General features: G+C 55.2%; 3 non-coding genes across 3 annotated transcripts; 1 reads left to right on the top strand and 2 right to left on the bottom strand.

Moving 5' to 3' along the window:
* Positions 1-3079: 3079 nt before the first annotated feature.
* On the top strand, positions 3080-3152 carry Trnar-acg. Its single transcript has one exon. It is a non-coding gene; the product is annotated as a tRNA-Arg (tRNA).
* A 703-nt stretch (positions 3153-3855) lies between these two features.
* Positions 3856-3929, bottom strand: Trnai-aau. The gene has a single exon. It is a non-coding gene; the product is annotated as a tRNA-Ile (tRNA).
* A 1160-nt stretch (positions 3930-5089) lies between these two features.
* On the bottom strand, positions 5090-5162 carry Trnaf-gaa. Its single transcript has one exon. It is a non-coding gene; the product is annotated as a tRNA-Phe (tRNA).
* Positions 5163-6049: the final 887 nt, after the last annotated feature.

Here is a 6049-nt window from a genome sequence, read left to right as displayed (position 1 = left end):
TTCCCCTTCCTCCTTCCTTTCTTCCCTCCCCCCTCTCCCTCCCTCCCTTCTTCCCTTCCTCTCTGCCCCTGGGCTTCTGATCTGCAGTGAAAAGGACCAGTGCAGGTGAAGTTAGGTCTGCTGCCAACATAATATGGCTGGTTTCCATGGTGTAGTGGTTAGTGGGTATCACATTTGCCTAACACGGCAAAGGTCCCCAGGGGGAAACAGTGAGTTCCTGGTTTTTGCTGTACCAGGACCCGAGAGGCCCAGGTGAGATCCCCAGGAATGTGGCTCACGCCTACCACCCCATAGGTTCTATGCTGGGCCAGCCCACAACGCCCAGTGTGCACAAAGGCATGAAACACACAGGGCTGGAGCGTCTCGCCCACAGTCCCTAAGGGCTGGATCCACTCATATATTATGCTGAGCCAGGAGGCTTGATGGTCTCCTTCCATCTTATCTCCTTGTGCAAAATGAGATAAGAAAGTGTACTTCCTTCAAGAAATATATAAGGCATTTCATCATCTCCCAGACCTAAGAATTTGGCAGTAAGCGAAATCCCCACTGTTGGGACATTTGCCTTCTCATGGGGAGACCGACAGGACTCCAGTAAGTTATTTGGTGAGTGTAGAAATGGCCATAAGCAATATGGAGAAGAATCAGTGAAGGAAGGAAAAGCGCTGGGATGAGGGGAACTTATAATTTTAGATATAATTGTGTTGAACAGATTGGGTGATATTTTGGTAGAGATTTGGGCCAGAGACTGAGTCATGTGTACTAAAGCAGGGGTGTCCAAGCAGAGGAAAGGGCCATGCAGAGGCCCGGAGGCCGTGCCCGCCAGTGCGCTCAAGGATGTACTGTGGAAGAGCGCGCCGAAGCTGAGAGCTCAGGTACAGGCTGAGGGCTCTGGGAATTACTCCCATGACAGCCAACGTGACTATTGATCAACACTGTACCAAAGTCTGTTAGATTCAATGTTACATTGGTGAGAAATTTGTCAGATCTGGGCACATTCTGAAGGGAGAGCAAAGAGAATTCCCTGACATAGAATGAGAGAAAACTAAAGTCAAAGGTGTCACTTACATGTGGTGGCTTTGTTATGACAAACAGCCACAGGGCTCAGGTGGCCATGGGTGCAGTTCATGGGTGGCTGGATCAAGACTGTGTGATGTGGGGATACAGGGTATGATTGTGGGATTGGGGTGATGATGACTAAATGAACCCACCGACTAGGATTATCATACTACCAGGTGGCACCATGCACAGGCAGGAAGTCCGCATGGGACAAAAGGGAAAGGCTGGCCACTCGCTGCCTCTGCCTGTCGCACACGCCGTGGGCACTTCTCCTCTGCGATGCCCCTCTGCCTTGCCCTGCCTTGCCACCCTCCTTTGGGGCCAGCTGATCATGCAGTGCAACTCTGCAGCCTGTGAGCCAAATGAGCCTTCCTCCTCCCACTTTGGGTGTGCATGTTTGTTTCAGCAATGGAAAAAGCAACAAAGACAGCCCATAGTCTGTGAAAAGCTGGAATTGCCATGAAAGGTGGGCATGGTGGTGCACCCTGTAGTGCTAGCACTTCAGAGGCTCAGGCAGAAGGACTGCTAAGTTCGAGGCCAACCAAGGTGGAACCAAGGACAGCACTGCGGCCCCCGCCTGGTGAGACACCTCTGTTATCCTGTCCCCATGTGTCTGGGATGAGGGCGGCAAGGAGCTGGCGAGCTGCCTGACCTGATGCATGGGAGCTTGGTGGCTCCGTGGTGCACAGAGAGGCTGTGGCAGGAGCGGGCTTATTCTTGGCCCAGTGCTCCAACGACTCTGGGTGGGATCAGGGGTTTCTTCCCCACCAGATCTTGACTTGCGCTGTGGAAGGCAACCAAGACGAGCAAGTCTGCAGGGGCTGGCACGGTGCCCATGCTCAAAGGGACCACAAGTACAGGCAGGGCTGTGCTGACCCCTTGGTGTCCACAGTCAGGAGGCCCGTGAAAGAGAGTGTGGAGGGCACTGTTCTGTTCTTTGTACTGCATGGCAACTGTCCCCATGTCGGGTCTCAATTCATTGAGGACAGCACTGGTAGTGCACAGCTGTAGTGGCTGTGTGGTTAAGGTTAAGGTGCTGGACTCGAAATCCAATGGGGACTCCCTGGCTAGGTTCAGATCCTGCTCACAGAGGTTACATTTTCTCTCTGGATCCCAAAGTTTACTGTAGTCACATTGTCATTTAGTCACATCCTTCCGCCAACTTCCTAAGTGGCATTTCCTACATTTTTTTTTTTTTTTTTCATTTCCTACTTTCGACCTGACCCTTCCGGGGGCGCCAGCGAGCCTGACGTTCTTCGGCGAGCCGGTAACACCCGGGTCACGTCCGCAGGAATCGAGTCCGGTTTGTCCTCCATCCACAGACACCCAGATAGTTGGATGTACTGAGGTGAGTTTGTGATCCCTCAAACCCATTGTAAGGGTTTCAGCGATCACCCTGTGCGCTGGGCGCAAATGTGGGAGGCGATGGAGGCTCCACCTGGGCTCAGGTGGCTTCTGGCCAACCTCTCAAAGCCAGGGGAAGCCAAGTCCCCGTCTGGACAAAGTCCATTCTTACCGGCTACCTGTCATGTCCACCGGTTTTGCTGTTTAAACAGCTTTAAAAAAAAAAAAATCAGCGCAGGTCAGGCGCTGGCAAACAAATGAAGAGCTCAAAACTCGGCGTAAAAAGAAGACATAACTATTACCTTGAAGGAATGAATGTTCACCTATCACACAACTGGTATCCCAAAGAGAAAATTGGCCATTGTGTTCTTTTTTGTTTGCTTTTGTCTTGTTTTGGTTTTCTGGAGACGGTCTTGTTACGCAGCTCGGGCCGGCCTTGAGTTCTCAGTGATCATCCTCCCTCATCCTCCCGAGTGCTGGGATTATAGGCTGCACCCCCAGTCCCGACCCGGTCATGGTTTTCAAAAAAGATATTTTATGTGAATATGTATCATGCAAATAAACATGCTTTTCCAGAGTAGGCTTTGATAATAGTTGTTGCCTGAATTACGCCTTCTCTCAGTCCCTGCGGCACAAAACACCGCTGAACACCGAGATTTATCAAAACGTCTCCGGGCACGGGCCAGTGGCGCAATGGATAACGCGTCTGACTACGGATCAGAAGATTCTAGGTTCGACTCCTGGCTGGCTCGCTTAGCTCAACTTTTAGCCTCCGTAGTGGCCAGAATTGACCTCGCGCTCCCGCCCACTCCCTCCAGAGTGGCTGCTACTCCGAAGCTGCGCTCTGGAACCGAAAGCCAAAGGTTATTTTCACCTTGCCACTGTCCTGGACTTTAGAGAAGAGTGTGTGGGAAAGGCGTGTAAAGAGAGGCGTTAAACCGAGGACACCGAGGTTTTCCACCTGCCTTCTCCACGGATGCCTTCACGCAGGGTACCCTGCCAGTTGGTGTCTTCGTAGTTCCCGCCGCGTACTGGACGCAGGGACCCCTGGGGACTCCTGGGTTCGGCTGGGTAGCAGCAGTCGCCGGCCAGAAGGGGGAGCGCAGGTGACTAGTGCACGGGGCTCCGCCCCTCCTCCGGACGCCGGCGCCGAGCGCAGTCCGCGCCAGAGCTGCAGGAACTCGCGCCCTGAGCCTTCAGTTCTTGCAGCGTCACCGACAGCGCACAGGCAGATTCCTTCCTTCCGCACTCCCCCTCCTCGAGTGCCTCTGCCGCGCCCCACTGCACCACTCAGTTTCCCTCGCGCTTGATTGGTTGGTTTACTTTTAAAGCAAAACGAAAGTAAGATTCCGGATGGGTACAGGGAGTTTGATTTAACTTTCTTTCAAATTAGGAGCAGTTGTATCCTAGTGGAGGTGGAGTGGTCGGGAGCCAGTGTTCAAAAGCTCTTACAGTTGGCCCGTACGGGGATCGAACCCGCGACCTTGGCGTTATTAGCACCACGCTCTAACCAACTGAGCTAACCGGCCACTTATTCTTAGCTGTTATGTAACTCATGAACTCTTTGCTTCTACATTCTCACAGTGTTAAGCAGATTCTTTTTCCTTTGCCCCTTTCTCCATAGACTTTGTCGAGCCGGCCCAGGGCGATGATGTGGGAGCCCTGCGCGCTCTGGCTTCGGCCCCAGCCCTGGAGGCCATGTCCCGGGAGCGAGGTGGAGCCTTCCGTGACTGAGGCACGGGGAACTCCTCTGTTTACGGGCTCCCACGAGTGATATACTCTCCAGGCACCCGCGACGCGTCTGTGACTCCTGGACCGACCCGGGCTCCCGCGTCGACCCTGAGGGTCTTCGCCCAGGCGTGGCGGTGCGGCGGCGACCTCCGCCTGTGTGAGCCCACGCGGGAACCTGAGTCCACGCCAGCCTTCCCATTCCCTGGCCGCCTGCACGTGCGCGCCGCACCCCGTGACCGCCGCCCTGGAGAAAGACCCTCTCCTGCTCCGCGTAGCCCAGTCCCGCTTCCACCCGGCGGCGGCGGCGGGGACCCCGAACCCACATCAGCCGGCATGCAGCCATGGCACCACACAGGGCTCTGGGTCCGCAGCGCGAACCCGTCTTCTGTGCTGCGCCTCGGGCGAGGTCACGGGTGCAGGTGGCGGGCTCCGCGCGCACCGTCCCCGCTTCCCCGTGCGCAAGACGGCGCGGGAGGGAGAGCAGCTTAGTCATGTGCTTCCCCGCTCCCCGATCGTCCTCGGGGTCCACGAGTCCTTCCCCACGCAAAGCTCACGCAGTGTCCTCACCCACAGCCCGGGGACACAGTGCAGCGCCTGCAGAGGACTTGAGAAGTTGTGCTATCGTGCACTTTCTGTTAGTCACCCAACGCAGGAGAAGCAAGAAACCAACGGTGACTGGAGTGTTGCACACCCTGTGCGCTTGCTTGTTTTAAACTGTGTTTTTGTGTGATGCTGGGCTGGAACGCAGGCCTCCCTCGCCAGCGCCTGGCAGAGCTCCGCCCGAGACGGCTGCCACCCGACCTGGTGCGGGGGCACTGCGGGGGACTTGAGCGGGAAGGCGGAGAGCGGCGCATTTTGCGCGAGAATGGAAAATTGACGCAGTTTGTCTTACAGGTGATACGGTGGGCTTAGTATTTGCAGAAAGCTGTTACCAAAAGGGATGAAAAGGTTTATGCTCTGCCGAAACCCGGGATTGAACCAGGGACCTTTAGATCTTCAGTCTAACGCTCTCCCAACTGAGCTATTTCGGCCTAGCTGTGAGTGGCCTTTTGTCTTACCCTAAAGTTAAAAACAAGGTTTTCTTAATAGCCCTGTTTGGCATGTAAAAAATGTAAGAAATCTTGGTCTCATTTTCTGAAAACACAACATTTAGCACATTTAAAAAATAATTATGCCAGAGAAAGAACTTTGAAGCGCAAATAGCAAAACGTAAAAATACAAGAAGCCTGGCCCCCGCGTTCTGGGAGGTTTGACCGGAGCTGGACGCACAGAGCGGCTGTGACAGCCCCTGTGGCCCCGGGTGGGAACCTCCGCGCGGCGACGCACAGCTGGAGAAGCCAGCGAGGGAGCGGATGAGGAGCGGACGGAGGAGAGCGGGCGGCCGGGGAGGGTGAAGGGACCACTGCGTCCGTGAAGCGATTTTAAAACGGCAGCTCACTTCGCCCTGAGTGAGGGGGAACGGAAACCAGGACCCCTGAAGAACTCAGCCCGAGTCCAGGAGGAGGGCGGGCGCGGTGAGACGCTGGGCTGACCTTCGTTGCGGTGCAGCAGAAAATGAAGTCTGAAAGTCTCGCGGCGATTTCAAATTAAGACCAGCTGTTTCACACTTTTGAACAGTAACCCCAGGCTCACATTCTAAAAGAAAGACGGGCCACCCCCGTGAGACCCTGCCTGCATGTCTCACCCTGGGATCCCCGCGACCCCAACAGCCAAGGCAATGACTGCCGCGCCAAATTCCCAGTCCAGAGGCTGGGGAGATGGCTCAGTGGAGTAAGTGCTTCCCTGGCAAGCGCAAAACGGAGCCCCACAGAAGGGCCCACCCCTACCGACTCTTCATCCAGGCCTGCCTATCCAATGAGTTCACCGCAGGTCATTCCTCCTCAGGGCTCAAAGCAACTTTTCACTGCTCAGACAATCG

Source organism: Octodon degus, unplaced genomic scaffold (genome assembly GCF_000260255.1).
Source record: "Octodon degus isolate 3935 unplaced genomic scaffold, OctDeg1.0 scaffold00023, whole genome shotgun sequence".
Taxonomy (NCBI): Eukaryota; Metazoa; Chordata; class Mammalia; order Rodentia; family Octodontidae; genus Octodon; species Octodon degus.
The sequence above is the reverse complement of the archived record's forward strand: the minus strand, read 5'-3'. Positions and strand labels throughout refer to the sequence as shown.